Below are 18,211 nucleotides of genomic sequence, written 5' to 3'. Positions count from 1 at the left end.
CTTATTTCTTATTGTTATTCATGTCACTTTTGTTCACTGACATAGAGTAGGTGTTCAGTAAGCATTTGTTGAGTGACTTACTGACTGAATGTTAAAGTTCTCCATCATTTTCTCTCAGTCTTTTCTTCATGCCACTTAAGTAATTATCATACATCCAAAATCACCTATCTGTGGATTACACCCCAGGGAAGATTTCTCCTTGGAGCTCCAGACATGTGTTTTTCAACTGCTTCTCAGGCATTATCCTTGACTTTTGTATGAGGTTGGGACTCTTTCTCCTATGAATGGCTTAAGCATATTAATGTGCATAATTGAAAAGTCCAGTTGTAGTCCTGGCTTCAGGTGTGGCTGAAATCAGGGCTCAAACAATGTCACCAAAATGTGCATAATTTTGCTCTCTCACTAAGTTCTGCTTCTCTCTTGGGTACATTCTTAGACTTTCTTTCTGGGGTGGCAAGATGATTACAGTAATCCAAGCCTCATATTCTTGCCACTGTAAGTCCAATGCAAAGGAGACAGCTTCTCACACAATTCCTGATATTCAAACCCAAATTGAACTAGCTCTGGATGAGTGAATCTTTGCCTTCCCCACACCCCAGCACCAACACAGACACTCTCAGTCACACACATGAGTACACATGACCTTGGCCAGGGAAACTGCAGTATGTTCAATGGCTCTGATCTGGGTTAATATACTCTACTCTTGGGGGTAGCCCTATCTCACCATATGAACTCAGTGTCATTAGGGGAATCTTCAAATGAAAATTGAGGGTTGTTTTCATAACAAGGGAAAATGGATGCTAGCTAAAGGTATTTTCTATCTTGGTAGCATCATCTTCCTAGGTGCTCAGTTGTAAAGAGGTCTAGTATCTTTCCTCTTTACTCCTTATATCAAATGTTACTTTATTGTACAGATTATAATTCTTTAATATGTCTTAGATCATTCATGCCTCCTCTTCCTCATTGCTACTACCTCAGTTCAAGGGTCATCATTTTGTGCCTGGATTGCTGTAACAGCCTTCAAAATAGTCTCTCCCTAGAGTCATCCCAATGTATTCTGTCCCCATTCAAAAGAGATTTTTCAAAATGCATATATGTCGTTCTTTGTCTGTCTCTGTCTCTTTCTTCTTAAAGTTCCTCTTTGTCATGGTGTAGGAGACACTTTGGGATCTGACTCCAAGCAGCCTCTGCACCCTCAGCTCTGAACAGGAAGCCTCTGCACCTGTGCCAACCTGAACCAACTCTAGTTTTCAAATGTGAGGTGGGTTTTTCCACCTCCATACCTTTGCTCACACTGACTCTTTTGCCTGGAAAGTTCTTTCCTTGGCTATCTATATATTCACCAGGGTAGATCCATCTGTCCTTATATATTCAAGAAATATTTTTTGAGCACCCATTGTATGCTACCATTCGCCAATTCCTTCAAAAGTAGTTAAGGTGTCCCACCCCGGGCTTCCCTGGTTGCTTGTTAGTGTGTCTCCATGTTTAACTGTGAACTTTCAGGAAGCCTATTGGAGCTCTAGGATCTAGCACAATGCATGGCACATAGTAGGCACTCAATAAATGATCATTAAATGAGTAAATAAAATGTAAATAACCAAAAGGTAATATTTGGTATTTAAAGGCACGTTCACTACTGAAAAAGTGTATCATAAAAGTGTCAAATAAAAGCTGTGTCACTATAATGGTACATTCTCAGGAGCCAGATCCTCTTGAAAATACATTCACCAGAAAATGATGGAGGTAGATACCAAATACATTAAAATAAATTGGGAGGTCATTTATTGGACCAGCAATTTGAGATTTTGCTTATTGGGAAATAGTTATACCTCATTACCACTTACATTTCACCTGCTACTTCTTTAAAAAAAATGTGTATGTGGCTTTGATAATGGGAAATAGGATACTAAATATATGATAAAAAGGGGGCTAAACAAAGATAATTGACTTTCATTAGGGGTTATTCTAAAAGCCCCAGATAAAAATTGGTAATAAGAATCAAATATTTACAGAGAGGACTGCAATCAATAAAAATTATCGTTTCCGTGAGTAATCTGTTGACAAATATTTTGTACACAAACAGTGGCATTGTTCAAGTATTGGTAGTCAGTTCACTAGCATTCCAAGAGAATGTCCAAATTCTTCTGTGGTGATGTGGAAGAACATCATTTCTTTAGAGTCACCAACGCACTGCAGAAATCCCTCCTTTAAGTGTTTGTATTCATCACTGATTAAACACTGAGGCTCACGTGCTGACATCTGAGTTACCATAATTATAAGACACAGTTCCTGAACTTTGTGTCATATTTTGACTAAGCACTAAAGTATTTCCTCATCTCCTTGAGTAGAAAGGAATACGTCATTGACAGAAAGAGGAAAGTTATTACAGGTACACAAGACACTCCATTTGAAAAAGAAAAGTCATATTGATTCATCTTAATATTCTCTTTAGAACAAGATTTTTACTCATATTGAAAGGGGTCTACCTGGTAAGTTATTTAGAAGGCAGAGAACAAATTTGCCAGAAATATATGTTCTTCGGAATACTCCTAATGAGGCAAGAGAGTTGGAGGTCCTCAAATACCCTGCCTGACATCCACCAGGGATTGTCTCAGAACAGCAACAACGCATAGCCACAGAAAGCAGCAGAGATGGCTGAGCCCAAACCTAAATGGCAATTTTTAAGATAGATGCACACAAGTGTGACTGAATTATTAATCTCTTCCACAATCCTTGTCATTCCACATAATGGCCACATTCATTAATGTCATTTTGAATACAAAAGTGTGCTGTTGGGTTTTCTCTGATGATAAAAGGCTCCTTCATCTTTCAGTTTTCCCTGAAGTTGAATATTTCAATCTTGCTGAGAACTTGGCTATAAATTATTCATTATCTTATCTAGCAAATGCAGGACAAGGATGTCCGTTCTGGGCCAGTGATATCTTGATCTTAGTTAAACACAATTGTCTTGATCTGGTCCCTTTCTCAGTTACATATGTGTCTCTCTTTAATATATTCTAGTACAGAAAATACTGGAATTTGATTCAGCCCAAAGAAAAATTTTCCATACGATTTAAGCAACATGCAGATATACGATCTAAAATACTACTTAATTCACCAAAAATAATTTCATGTATTACTTTCAAAGAGCACACTTACTGTACAAATTGAGGTATAACAATGACTATCATTGGTAAGGACTCATTGCGTCTTAAGAACTCTGTTAAGAGATTTACTTCCATAAACTCATTGAATCTTCATGATCACCTTTAAAAGGAGCCAGTTTAATTATTTAATCAAAGTGTAAATATTTTAAGACTAGCTTAGCATAAATACTAAAAAAGAGAAAAGATAAAACTTAAAAGCTTTGTGTTCATACATAAAGCATGCCCAGCTTTATAAAATATTAATAATAATTTCATGTTTCTGCATTGCTTTGTTTTATGGAAAATTTAGCATAATTTTCAGGTTTGCATTGCTTTATCAAGATGTAATCTAAATTTAGTCATTTTCTAAAAGACTTCAATGAAATAGAAAAAGTGTTAATAAAGGACAAATTTATATGGACCCATAAAGTGGCATTTTCTGCTTAAGAGATATATGTGAAAATGCTACAAATGAAAGAACTATATCTGCTTTTAATTTATGATTTTTAATATTTAAATTTAGCCTCTTAAAATTGGTCTCAATGAAATAAAAATGCAATGTCAATGGTTGTGCAGTTTGTTATGGATTTAGATCTGCCACAATGGAGCACTCCAAATCCAAGATTTGAAATATTCTTTCTGTTTCTATATAAATTGGAAATTTTAACGACTGATTTTTTTTTTGTCATGTGATGAAAATTAAAAGAATAATTTATATGCCTCAAAGCTTGGCCACTATTCTAATTCAAAGAAGAGCGTAAAGTACATGCACCACTTTATGGAGTAATATTTGGCAGAGTATTATTATATTTGGGTTAAAACACACAGAATAAAAAAATACATAGCCAACCTTGGCTCCAAAATATTAGGGAATAAAGATGTTGAAGATACTTGTTGGAGTGACTTGTATATTCAATTTTTTTCCTAATATTTTTACATGAAACTCAAAAAAGTTTAAATCATGCTATTCCCACTCCACTAACTGCTCCAAGAAAAAGCACTAAAAAAAAAAAAAAAAGAAAAAAGAAAAAAAAGAAAAGAAAAGAAAAAGAAAAGAAAGAAAGAAAGAAAGAAAACTGTTCCCCTGTGGTCTTAGTAGCATATGCTAGCTGAAGAGAATGGTTTGACTGTAAGCAACTAATCACATGAGTTCTTAATGTCTGTGTAACGGCTCCTACTTTCTGTTCCAGAGAATATGGAAAACATTTTCACATTATCTGGTAAACACCATACAACAATGCATGTAATTATTTACTTGTTTTCTTTGAATAATGGAGAAAACAGTGGGGTAGTGCAAATGAAATAAGACAAACTGGAAGAATTTGCTAATGACAAACTTCCATCTTCCTCCATTCCTCTAAGTAAGCACATTAGTGATGAGATCCTTCATGTGACCTGCTGCTGTAAAGAACATGCTGGGCACCTGGAGTCACACCCATCTGGCACACAACACTTCCTCTTCTCCCTGCCCACCACCAACCTTTTCATCACAGAATTTTTGAATATGGGAAAGGCAATATAGTCAGAGTAGAAGGTGTGATTATTTTAGAATGCAGAGTTACACATGTAAAGAAACAAGGCAGGTAGGTATTTGGGAGCTCAGGAGGAGTGACTTACTCTATGGATGCATAACTAGCAAAGGGAGAGTGGAAATTTTGAATTGTCAGTATACTTTTTGACTTTCTTTAGAAGTCTGCCTCACGATATCATTTCAAAGCTTTGGAAAAGCAACTTCCTGCTTTCACCTACAGAGGTGGCCTGAAGAAAGACCAGATGGCTCCTTTTAGCCAAGATTTAATCCTAGCTCTTGTTGAATGACTCAAGTCAATGGGCCTCACTGTGTCAAGATTCTTCACCTGTTAAAAATTGGTTACTATGGCTGATTTCATGGCTATTTGGCGTGGATTACATGTGTCAGCAGATTGTAAATATAATGATGGGGAGAAAAAAAGAAAATATGGTAGAAATCATCAATGACAAAAAGTAATAGCTAATGAGTCCTTTACACGTTTCATGCTCTTGAATTGTGATTTACTAGTTTTTGGTTTTGGTAAATTAAAATATTTTTGGGAGGGTAAGGTAAGGACAGTGTGCTCCAGTGAAGATTTCTGGGGCTTGACAAAAGGAATCCTTGAAAATTAAAAGTCTGTAGAAATTAAAATAGCAAATATATGTCAAAATTGCTTACTTATACTTGGCCATATATTTTCACAGAAATAGAACAAAGCCAAATATGCCCTTATTCTTTACTTCTGTATGCATTTACTGTGCAATATACATTTTCATAACATTACAAATCCTGAAACACCCTCTGTGAATTTAACTTCTTAAAGTTTACGAAGTCATTTAAAGCTCTCTAGTTTTGGAACATCGAAGGTACAATGGTAAACAGGTGACTCCTAATAATAAAAGGTGAATTTATATAAACCTAATTTGCCTCATATTGAAGAAAATTTTTTCTGTGTGTGAAATGATACAGTTTGACCAGGAGATGGCAGCATTCTGAAAGAAAAAAAGAAATAAACAGGACAACAAAAAGCAAGGTAGTGCGATTAACATGCTTTTTATTCTTCAAACTTTTAATGATGATATTATTTTAATTAATGTTACTTTTTTGGACATTATGATTTTCAAGGCATAAAATGTCCTCATTCTAGGAAAAATAACTTGGTCATTGTGAGAACTTATCTATACTATTTTCTCATCAGAGAAGAAAGTCCTTTGAAAGACAACATAATCTAATGGTGATAGAATATTAAGTCAATAAGATATTCATTTTCTCTGGGAGTCAAAAATAATGTCTGAAAAGAATACATATAGTAATCAATTTATGATTCAAGAAGAGATTAAATGTGTTAGAATTTCTCCCCATAAATCTTCGTGGGGTGGAGGAATATTCTTGTGCACTATAAAATACATTGTATAAAAACGTAATAAAACTTGAAAAGATTCTTCTATGGAGATTACGTTATATGTATAGATATATATTGAATTATTTTGCTTATTTATTTACAAAATTTTCAAAACCATGTATTCTTGTCTTAAAAGTATTTTAAATCTAGACATCTGATTACATGTATTTCTTTTTTTTGTAACAATATTGAAGTCTTCAATCAGCCTGAAAGATTAACAGAACTTCCCATATGTGCCTAAATTGCTAAAAACTTGAATTGAATTGAATTGAAAAGATGCCCATATAGCTCATGTCCTTGTAATGTCCCTTCCAATTTATACAGCAAATGGAATTATAGATAATGCACTGTGATAATATTCTTATGTCAATTAATGAATAAGGTTGTTTACTCTGTGCAACTGAGAAATATGCTAGGAATAATTAGGAAAAAATAATAAATAATGTTAGCATTAATGAAAGATATTGAAATAATTTTAATTTTATGTCTCTGGTTTTAAATGATATCATATAGGTAATAATTATTTCCTTTCTGGTCTGATGATAATATTTTAATGAAAGTTCTCACAGGTATTTTGTAAGAAAAAAATTACATTTAGTATTCTATTTCAAAAAATTAAAAAAAAAAAGATCCTTTAGTCTGAGTCTGAATGTAAGCAGGTATCCCTGGGGCCCATTCTTAAGATGTCCATGTAGCTGTTAAGTCAGAATTTGTCCTCTTTACTCCCCTGGTTGTGAACAAGCCACTTCTGAATTCCTGATATAGTACTCACTCAGAACATTTACATTATCCTACAGTTGGGCAAAATCATCTAACACAAAGCCTATGTGTTGAATATCTCATGTAATTTATTAAACACTGTACTGAAAGCATATTGCTTTTGCAGCATCATAAAGTCAAAAAAATCTAAGTTGAACCATCATAAATTGGGGATTGTCTGTACTTATTGCTGAAATCTAACCTTATTAATCCCAGGAAGCTACTGAAGTTTCTAGATTGCAGCCCCAAACTGAACTTCTAGAACTCTGGACAGGTAGAGTCCATCTTTTGTCATTGGACCTTTCCCTCATCACAGTTCCAAGAAAGTCTGACCAGTATAGAATTAAGTTTCATTAGGATTTGTTTAAACTGAAGAAGAAACCAAGCCCCATAATAGACAGAAAATTAAGTCATGAAGACAACAAATAAGAAACAAATTAAAGTCTAGTTAAACTGATAAACACATAGTTTATTTTTCCTGGAAAAATATTCTAATCCATTATAAAATAGTCATCCTCCTTTTTTATTGTGTTCAAATTTGTTATTTGTAATTGCTTCATTGTAAGTCAACATACAAACTATTCTGTAATGTCTTAATATGTCACCTGACCAGCATGTGCTCTGACTTAATTCTGACATAATGATTTAAAGAAAATCCATTGTTTCATATCTCCCCCTGCCCCGCTCCTTTTTTGGATTTAAACTCTACCTTTAGCAAGGCCAATCAAGGAACTGCAGTGTGGCAGTCATCCAACTGTGGGTTGTATGTACCTATGTTTAGGCTTGTTTGAATATGGTTTTGATGAATCACAAGAAATACCACCATAACCTTGAATCTGTGGTTTTATATTCCTCAAAGTGTCCTTATCTCTCAAATGGCAGTGGAGAGGAAATGTATTCCTGGCACTCATGATTGCAGCTCAGGACACAGATCCCTGTAATAGGATGTTGAAATTGATGTTCTGACCCAAACCCTAAGGTGACGGATTTGCTATTAAAATGAGTTGTAAGATAGACCAAACTGTACAGCTTGCAAAAAGGTATTTGGAGGAGAATGCATCAGAGATGTCTTAAGTCTCCCAACCCCCTGAAAGACATAATAGGATCAAGAATCAGAGGATTTGGGACAAAGTGATTTTGGGAGAGTGATTTTTGTATGTTATGAGTCCTCTACAACACCTTGCCCTACAGGGAAGGGTCAGTCAGGTTCCTACCCTCATTTCAAGGTTGATGAAAGCTTCTGAGCTTTGGCACTGTAGTAAGGGGACACAGGAGCCTGACTTGGCCTGAATTGGGTGTTTAGCTGGCGATGAGCCCCAGGAGATGTGGCTGAATTAGTATCAGCTGAACTCCTAGATCTGGCTGGAAAAAGTCGATGTTTGTCTTTCTCATGGACCAGAGATGTATAACACAGCCTCAATTAAGGGCCTGTCCACAGGGCTGATTAGAGGTGTAAACAGGCTTCATCTAGGAGAAGCTAAAAGTGTTCATATATTCCTAGAAGCTGTGAAAAAAACAACTGACAAGGTGCCAAGGCCATATTAAGGAAATTACAGATGTGGCAGCTCATCTCCAACATAGTCTGCAACCATCCTTGCCTCCTGGTATATGTGCCCTGGATATAGCCCCTCTCCTATTGGTAAGGATTGGTTTGCATGACCAGTAGAGTACAGCAGATATTATGGTGTGTGACTTTCAAAGGTAGTTCATAAAAGGCACAGCGGCTTCTGTGTTGGTGTCTTAGATTGATCACCCTGGGGGAAGCCAGCTGCTATGATGTGAGGACATTTAGGTTGCTTCATAAAGACATAGGTGGAGAGGAGCCAATTTGCCAACCATGTGAGTGAGCCAGTTGGGAAATGGATCCCCAGCCCCACGACTGCCACTTCATGAAAGACCCTGTCCTAGAACTTCATGAACAAGCCATTCCTGAATTCCTGATACATGTACACCATGAGACACAATAGATGATTACTACTGTTTTAAGCCACTAAATTAGGGTGATTTGTTATGAAGAAATAGATATCCAATATAGATTTTGCTACCAGGAATGGGGTGCTGTTGTAAAAAAACCCTAAAATCTGGCAAAATGTGGGAGTGACTTTGGGATCAGGGGCAGGTGGATGCCAAATGGACCTTAAAGAAGGTGCTATTGAAAGACTAAAGGAAATCAAAAATACTGTTAGCATAAGCCATATGGCTTTTGAGGAGATTTTCAGGGAAAGCTTAAAGGAAAGTGAAGAAAATGTTATTAGAAAAATGGAATCCTTTCACTTAGTGGCAGAAAGTTTAGCAATACTGTTGTGTGTGGTAATGTAGAAAGGAGAAAATTTACCTAAAGAACTAAAGTGATCTAGCTAAGGAGAATTTCAGGCTGTGTTAAAGGTACTGTCTGACTTCTTATTACTTAAACCAAAATAAAAGAATAACAGATAAGCTAAAGTACTGTTAAACTATAAAGGTGCCAGAGTTTGTTGGATTCAAAAATAAAAGTTTTGCTTCTTCCCAGCCTTTCTAGACAGTAAATTATACAAAATTAAGACATAATTTAAGAAAAACATTTAGGTCACATGCAGGAAAATATGGTCTCAAGATAAAATCCTTTGCTAAGACCTCAGAAATATCTGAGATGATGCCCCAGACAACTGCTTGGACAGTTCTAAGTCCTCTAAAGATTTTGAGAATGTACTTTGCAGATCCCATACGTTAAACAATAGGGTTTCTAAGAATTATGAAGACATTGTCTTTTAGAAGCCTCAATAAGAGCCTAAAGCAGAGAAAGGCATATCTTGATTAGCTTTGTAAGTGTGGCATTTGTGTAATGGAGTGAGACCTAATAAGATGCATAGGAATATACATAAAGCTTTAAAGAGATTGTATTAGCAAAAACATTTCCAGCTTGGGTCAAAAGGTTCACAGATAGCGCAAAACTAAAAGAGGACTTTGGGCCTCCAAAATATGATAGAAAGTAAGATGAGAAAACTTTCTAGGGGCAGCCTAAGGCCAATGATTGGCTGGTGCAGAGATGCAGAGGTCCAGCCTCCTTGCCTCAATTTGGGACAACTTTGAAGGGTAACTCAGGCTCCAGAGTGCTCCACAGAACACAGAGGTTGCAGTTGTCACTGCACTGCAGCTCACTTCAATCTGTCCTCTGTTCAGTTTTGCTTTCCTCACGTTCATATGTGCCAGTCTCCTGAGAACACTTACCAATACCCCTTTCCAGGAAATTCTTGGTTCTGGAGTCTGATTCCAGGGATACCAATCATGTCATACCTTTCCTTTATTTTCTTAAGTTCTAGCCCAATGCCTAGCACAGTGGTTTATGCATAACCATAATAAATTCTTTGTAGCTTTTGGGGAAAAAATAAATTGGGTCTCATAAAGTTAATGTTCAACACAGCAATAGTATTAGAGTTCAGCTACAGTATAAATTAAGAAGGCTTTTTTAAAATTAAAAAGGTAAGATAATTTCATAGATATAAATAGATCAATTAAATACACATTACACATGTCTAATAATTTGTTCTTTACCTTTGGATTAAGATATAGAGTTTAATTGTCTAATAAGGAAAGTTTGATATTACTAGTAATCAAAAAAATTGTCCCTTGATAATTATGCAATTCCTTTTCAGTCTATATTACTACATAAGAGCATATCAAGAACCAATCAAAAATATATGTAGAACTGCACATTGAGTAGTATTGTGTTTGGCTTTAATACAGAAAGAAAAACTACAAATACATTACAAGTGGGAGAACAGTTGCACAATTTTGATATATCCAAAAAATGCCAAATGTATTAAATACTTGGTTAATATTTATTTGGGAAATACACTTAAGTGGAAATTCTAGTAGTTCTGAGTTCTAAATGTTCATCTATTAAAAATTATTTAAAATTATGGCTTTATTCCACAACAGGAACTTAGTAAAAAATAACGTCAAACCATCGTATCTAACATCCAGTGTTCTGAAGCATTGAATTTGTTTCACATTAAAACCTCAATGCCCTGTGCCAGCAGAACTACAGACCTGGGCTAAACGCAGTTGCTCTGGCCTGGTGTCTCCTCTGCTTCACACTTTTTTGTTTCTTATTGTCTCTTCAGGATTCAGGACTCAGTGATGAAGAAGGCTTAGGAATTAGTGTGATGTCCTAGCTATAGGGAACTGTTCTTGAGGAAACTTCACGAGGATGCTCTTCCAAATGAAGTAGGCATATATCAGAGGCCGCCTGGACTTACAAAAAAAAACTCTTCAACATTTTCCTCTCTAATTTGTTTAGTCTAGGATTTAAAAAAACTTTTGCTATGGATTGATAAAAGAACATCTTCGAAGGCCAATATACAAAAGAGATAAAAGTCAGTCAGTCTGGCTGGGGCAGGTGGAGGTAGGCAGTTTCAGAGGTGCCCCCAAATGCACAGTATGAACAGCACTGATTTATTTGGCTGTTACTGCTTGTTTGTATAATTCTCTGCATTTCATGCTATGACTAATTTGGTAAATGCCTATCAGTAAATTACTACAGTATTTACATAAATATAAGGCCTTCAAAATGAATAAACAACAGAAAATAAATAAGGCAATCTACAGTGAAGAAGAAACAGTTAGAGCTGATTTCATGAACATCAATGGATTTTGCTCTGAAAGAGCCTATCAATCTAGGAGGTCATCTGGATTTCACAAACTTGTTACAGTGGAAAGACTAGAAAATCACTAAAGAAGCAGTGGCAACAACAATCTAAGGAGTAGGAACTATTGATTTTAAAAGAAAAGAAACTCATACACAAGACGTTCACTAAATACCCAGAACAGTCAAGAACATAGATGGTTTTCAAGTGATGTTGTCTCAGGACCCCTTGAGGAAACATAGTAAACAATTTCCTTACTTTGGTATTTTGGTTAAGTGACTCCAAATGTTTAGATGTGTGAATTTCAGAATACTCATATGGTTGCCTGATATTTTTAGTTTTTCATTTAGAGAAATTTGCTATGTTGTAGATTCCGCTCAAAACTATAGTCAAGAAAGCCCTCTGTGTAAACTTTGTATGACTGCTATGGAACAGTCACCTGGAATCCTGGTCAAACATTTTGACTGATTTCAACTGTCTTTAACAAGTGAGCACAGAGGCCACCAAATGCCAAGGGAAGAATTAATTATCAATCAGTTAACATGAAAGTAGAAAAATATGGGAACATACTGAATGTGTAATTAGAGCTTTGGGACAACTAGGTTTGAAATGAAGAGAGTGAGGACTCTGTGAAAATGGCTCACCGGTCATTATTACGTCTCAGTGCCATGAATTATATTCTTGGTTGCTGTGATGTGGCATGCTGTTGGCTTGCCATTTTATATTGCCCAGAAATAACTGGGAGTTGTTATTTCTCTTGGATGAAAATATGAGCTGAATTCGAGAAGTCACATTGGTGCATGGGAAAACTAAATTTTTCTCACTGTAATGATGATAACATACAAAGTACCATGTACACAGAGTTAAGTGTTAAGGATCAGTATATCTGGGTACAAGTTACACTCATTCTTGGCAAAACGAAACTCTTATATTCAAAGTGAGAAGAGGTATGCGAGGAGATCACTGCAGAGATGGAGTGACCCATCTGAAAGAAGACTGTCAGGGGTTAACGTGTAAAAGGATTGAAAACAGATGTCAGTATCTCAAAACATGAGAAATGAAGAGAATTTTGAATTTATTTTAAATATAAAAGTAAATGGCTGTGGAAAATATTTAATGAATTACATATTTATTATTATTTCAAAATCCAGAATACGTGAATAGAATCTTCTATGCTTTTAAATCATAGAATTCTAAGAAGTGTCTCATTATAATAATCATTGCATGATTTCCTTCTCAGAAACACTTTTTCCAGCTCTCTGGTGGCTCAGTTTTTCTTTCAAAAGCTATAAATTTGGTCTTATTTTTCTTTCTTATAAACAATGAAAATGTTATGAGCAGAGGCAAATATTTCTTTAAAAATCCACATACTTAAATGTTATTGCTTAGCTATGTCAAAATAAAATTGCCACATTTAAAAGCATTACAATCAAAGGCATTTTTTCTAAGATGATTACAATTTTTTTGAATTTGTTAATTGTAAGCTGCACAAATTCAAATTTTTTGATGTTTCAGAAGAGTTTGACTAAACTTTCTTTAAAAATTCTGTGTATGTCATTTTTTCCATTACTATGCTGACTACTTTTTGGTTATGAAGGTTAATAATAACATATGTGACATTATGGAATACTACATGAATTCTAGCCAATTTTCTATATTACTTTGAATTTTTTCTCTAGGACTTTAGTAAAAAGGAGTATGTGCAGTTCCTATTGTAAAAGACAGCATTTTAACTATTTTGTTTTAAATAGTGGATAGCATTGTTGAAAATTATCAGTCTTATTAAAATTCATCTGATAACCATTTAAATGAAAATACAGTATATAATAAACAGGTAGAACCAAATAGAGCTATTACTAAAATTTTGTATGTGAATTGAGTTTTACGTAATACTTAAAATGATGTGATTTGAATGCCAGAATCTCTATGCTTTTTTTCAATTTAATGCTGCCCATTAATATAATCACAAGCACAATGACTTTAGCTTTATGATCATATGTATAAGATGTACGATTGCAGTTAGACATAGAACCTGGTTTACCCTGAGACTATTATTGGAAACCCCTGGTGGTTTTCTTTTCTTTCTTGGATCAGTTTTAGTTTTATTTATATGCTGTATAATTGGAACCAATGCAAATGATGGTTTATAGTTCCATGGAACAATCAGTTTTTACATATACACGAAGTATAGCCTAATTTATTGCAAAGGGAATACTGTAGGATGCTTCATTAGAAACTAAACTCAAATGAAGTAATTCCAGTCAATGTACCTGAAGTGTATTTATTATTTGCAGCAAATACCTTCCCATGTTCAACATCTGGTCTCTTCACTGGATAACTGACTGAACCATGAAAACTGATATGTAGCATTTTTTTATGGAGGTTTGCAGAGTCTTTGAATATCTGATGGAGCTATTGACAGTCTTCCCAGAAATGTGTAAATGCATACATCCATAAATTATATATAGAATTACGTATAAAATATATATGCATATATACATAAATTATACATATATAATTTAAAATAGCATTTCAGAGGCTTCAGGGATGCTTCTAAATCCATTCATAAATTCCAGGTTAAGAATATTTTTTTAATCCCTTGTAGCTAATTCATCATGGATTAATGTCATACTCCCAATTAGACTGTCCTGGATTCTGTTAATAAATATCTGTCCATCAAAACAGTATTTTATTGGCTTTATAATTTTTCTTTTTAAGCAGTCCTACATGGAATTTCTCCTTTTATAGAAGCAACAATTAACAAGTTGATTATTATTTGTAATAGGTGCCCATTAACCTCTGTTCTATCTTACAAGCTTTTATCTTTTTTAAACCCTTTCTCAGATCATTCCAAACCCCAAATTTTCTATCCCTGATACAGACCACACTTTATACCTGATAACAATAAATAAATCTGCTTTTGTGGTTTCTGTGTTCATCCTGAGCAATAGTCTTATACAAAATTAATGAATATATTTTAAACTGAATAATCATTATATGACTACATAAGAACTTCATATTACTAATTTGGTTTCATTAAAAATTTAACCATACAGTTAAGAATTATGCAACACAGGCTTTTGGAAAATAGCATCAAAATAACATTTCAGAAAACAACATCATATGTTATCTTTGGAAAATAACACACACAAGCATATCTATATTCTCTGTTGTTATACATATACACACAAATGCATGTATATAAAATCTGATATATATATCAGTTATGATACACATACACACACACACACACATATATATATATGTATATATATATAAAATTCGTGGTGGAGGGATGATTTAGAAAATGATGTTAGAAGCATATAACCTATACCATGCTCTGATGAACCAGTCATCGCTCTTTATGGTTCAGTAAAACCCTTCTTGTGCACTTTGAGTATTCAAACACCAGTGACATTTGGTTTACGATATAATAACATCTCAAACCAACTTCTATTAGCTCTGAATCCAGATGGTTAGCATGTGAATCCCCATAGAAAGTAATGTTTAGGAGCATTGCAAACCTGGATGCCATGTTCTCATGTACTCTCAACGATGCTCTCAGTTTTCTATGCAGTAGAATGCTAGACTCTCTTCCTTCCTCCAGTTAATTATTTTACAGATAAAATAGGTTTTTCTCCATGCTATCTGGGGCTTTGTCTCTTTCTTCATAAATGTAATGATTAATACTAATTTAATGTATATCTATAATTAAAAGTATCTTTACAAAAAACAGCAACAAAGAAACCTCAGAGGTTTTAGTGTTCAGTTTTAAAATATTTCATGTAACACTCCTTTATTAATTAACACAGGAACAACTCAAGCCACTGAAGATACTAAAGATGACGCGACATCAGTATTCTGCTCCACAGTGAATCAAAGCACTTTATATAAAATGATACAGCAGCTCATGGGTTGTCTGAGGAAGAATCTAATATGAAAGACATCATGAAACTATTTCAAAGGAACAAAACAGAATTTAGGAGAGAAATTGATGCATTTTGTGACATGAAGCAATAGACTTCTTTTTTTTCCCCCTCTAATGTGTTTTTTGGCAGTGGATAACCCCTTTAACTTTTTAATCTTTGTGTGAAATACATCTCAGAAATCTATTTTAATGCTCAATTTTCAGCATGATGTATACATATAGAAAAATCTGAAGAGTGCCCATTGGTATCATTCTGATAATATAAAAGAAAAAACATCTTATTGAAAAATAGGTGATTAGAAACACAGAGACCTTCCATACAAAAGAAAAGCCAAACATTTGTGATAGTTACTATAGTTACTAATATAAATAGATTTAATAGCAGCAAATCAAATGTAACCTTAAATAATTCTGAAATAAAAGTAGACATTCTGTAAAAATGTGACCTTATGGAACAGAAGGCTACTTCATTATAGGTGAATGTTCTTAGAATTTCATATTTCTACTTAATATAAAGATTGAAATTTTTGCTCATGGTGATAAGAACAGCTCTGTAGAATACTAGACTTTTCTCTCTTTTCACCAGGTATTCAGACTGCCATCAGGTATTATTTATTCTCTAAGCTCCAAATTGTGGGGAAAATATCTCATAGAGACGATTCTTTTTTCTAATATCCCAACCATAAAATCGATCCATGACCTAGAAATTATTTTCAAACTGTAGTGAAAAGGGTATACCTAAAAGAATAGCAACATCAATAACAAGAAAAAATAAAAGGCCACACACAAATTAAAACAATCTTTTCCCCCCAAAATAAAAGCTTATTTTTCAAGCTACTCTCAGTATTGGCCATTTTCTTTAAGAAATTTCCTGAAAGTCAGTTGTTTTTGACAATGGAGTATTTCTTTCTGGATAGGTTTCATGGTCTGCTAGAGAATTTTACAAAATTATAGTTCAGTAGCTGGACAGAGTTGCACATCCAGTTGTCTAAGTCTACCTGTGGTATTGGTCAAGATTATTGTGCGTTTTTTTGTTGTCTTGAAGTGGAATATTGTGTTTGGAGGATAAATCAAATGCATAATGATTCTCATTACTCACTGGCTAATGGTTATGGCACAATTATGAAGTTCTGATTGTGCTCCTAGACAACAAGTCACACCTGAACAACTGGATACTCTTCACATCCAATTTTCTTAAAAGTTAACACATTTTCAGTAGATATTTGATTTGGGGTACAGAACAATTTTTTTTCTGCTTAATAAGTGATTTAAGTATTTCTTAATTGTGTTTATGGGTTGAATAGTTTGGTCAATTGATATGGCAAAACATGGAAAATTTGAACAAAGAATCCATCACTCTAATGGACTGAAGTCTTGGGAAAACTGATGAGTTTACATTTCTCATCATAAAACTTTACCAAAGATGGTTACCATAAAAAATATGTACATACCTCTGTGTAACTATATTGACCACTTTTATAAACATGAGAATATTGAAGAAAGACTAAGGAACCACCCCCACAGTTGTGTGTATTGTTACAAATTATGAGGCACTCACACACTGAAATACGTATGTTCCAAGGGAAAAGTGGATACCATAGGAATTATTCTAAAGTAAAAGATCAGCATGGACCAAATACCAGGGTAAAAAGAACTGCTCTGCAGGATTATAGCAGGTGCTTTAAAAAGCGATTTAAAGCATAAATACCTTTAAAAAGTGGGCCCCATAACTGTCCCTGATGTTATAAAAGCCAATGCTGCAATGATTTCTCAAACCCTTCAAGTCAAAACTGTTGAGAGCATATTGTTTTTTAAAAAAGTATTTTTCTTTAATAAGAATATGGTAAAGTGAGGTCAGCTTTCATATTTTAATTTTGCATTTCAATCTTCTTTACTCATAATAAAAAATAAGAGCATTGTTTCATTGCAGTCTGCCTATTGGCACACATTATTGTTGACCCTGTTTTTTTTCATTTACCCCAAAATAGCATTGTGCAGTATCCTGCAGGTCTCTCCTATTCCCAATATATAAGTACTACCATAGTCTACACAGCATTTCATTGCATTTCATTGTAAATGCCTACCTCCCTTTTCTGGAATGTAAACTTGAGATAGAAAGTATGCTGTATTCCTCTACAAGTCTTTTTCATCTAGCATAGTGCATGGCATATAGTAGATGTTCAATAAATGTTTATTCCATCAATGCTCTAGATATAAATAATAGGGAATTTAATTTCTATGTAAATATTCAAGTAAGGCATTATCTGCTATTTAAATGGTATACTTTCATTCTTTTTGCAATTGTAGCAAATCTACTACGGTTTAAATTCAGAGTGTTCTCTGTTGAGTCCTATTTTAGACCTGCCTTTTCTCTTAAAGGCAGTCAAACAAGCAATCCAAGCTGGTTTCTTTGTGTTAAGCTAACATGGGCATTTAAAAAAAATAACTGACACTGTGATTTTCACTAAACTAGGAAAGGTTATTTTGGAACCACTGGGACTTTAGATATTTGAAGTAGTAATTACTTCCTCCATAAATGTTACCTTTTAGAGTCAAATACTATTTTTCCTATTGCAGTTCAACTTTTTACTTAAAGGAAAATGTCTTTTATTCACGATTTACCATGCTGTTTTATTCCATGTGGTATTTTTCTTTTTCATTTGTTTCGATAGCATTGTAAATTCTATGAAGCATCATAATAATAATGATAGTAACTTACATTTATTCAGTACTTATTCTGTCCCAAATTTTTCACTAAGCACTTCACCTGTGCTATGTCATTTAATACCTACATAAAATTTATGATGTGGGTGATTTTATATCTCTGTCTCCATTCTTTAG

The 18,211-nt window shown here is 34.2% G+C and overlaps 1 protein-coding gene across 2 annotated transcripts in view; it reads right to left on the bottom strand.

Annotated features, from left to right (window-relative positions):
* The window catches only part of DLC1 (DLC1 Rho GTPase activating protein), a 337,791-nt gene that overhangs the window by 210,345 nt on the left and 109,235 nt on the right, over window positions 1–18,211 (bottom strand). The window lies entirely within an intron of this gene.

The sequence above is a fragment of the Eulemur rufifrons genome, chromosome 12, assembly GCF_041146395.1.
Source record: "Eulemur rufifrons isolate Redbay chromosome 12, OSU_ERuf_1, whole genome shotgun sequence".
In the NCBI taxonomy this organism is placed as follows: Eukaryota; Metazoa; Chordata; class Mammalia; order Primates; family Lemuridae; genus Eulemur; species Eulemur rufifrons.
The sequence above is the reverse complement of the archived record's forward strand: the minus strand, read 5'-3'. Positions and strand labels throughout refer to the sequence as shown.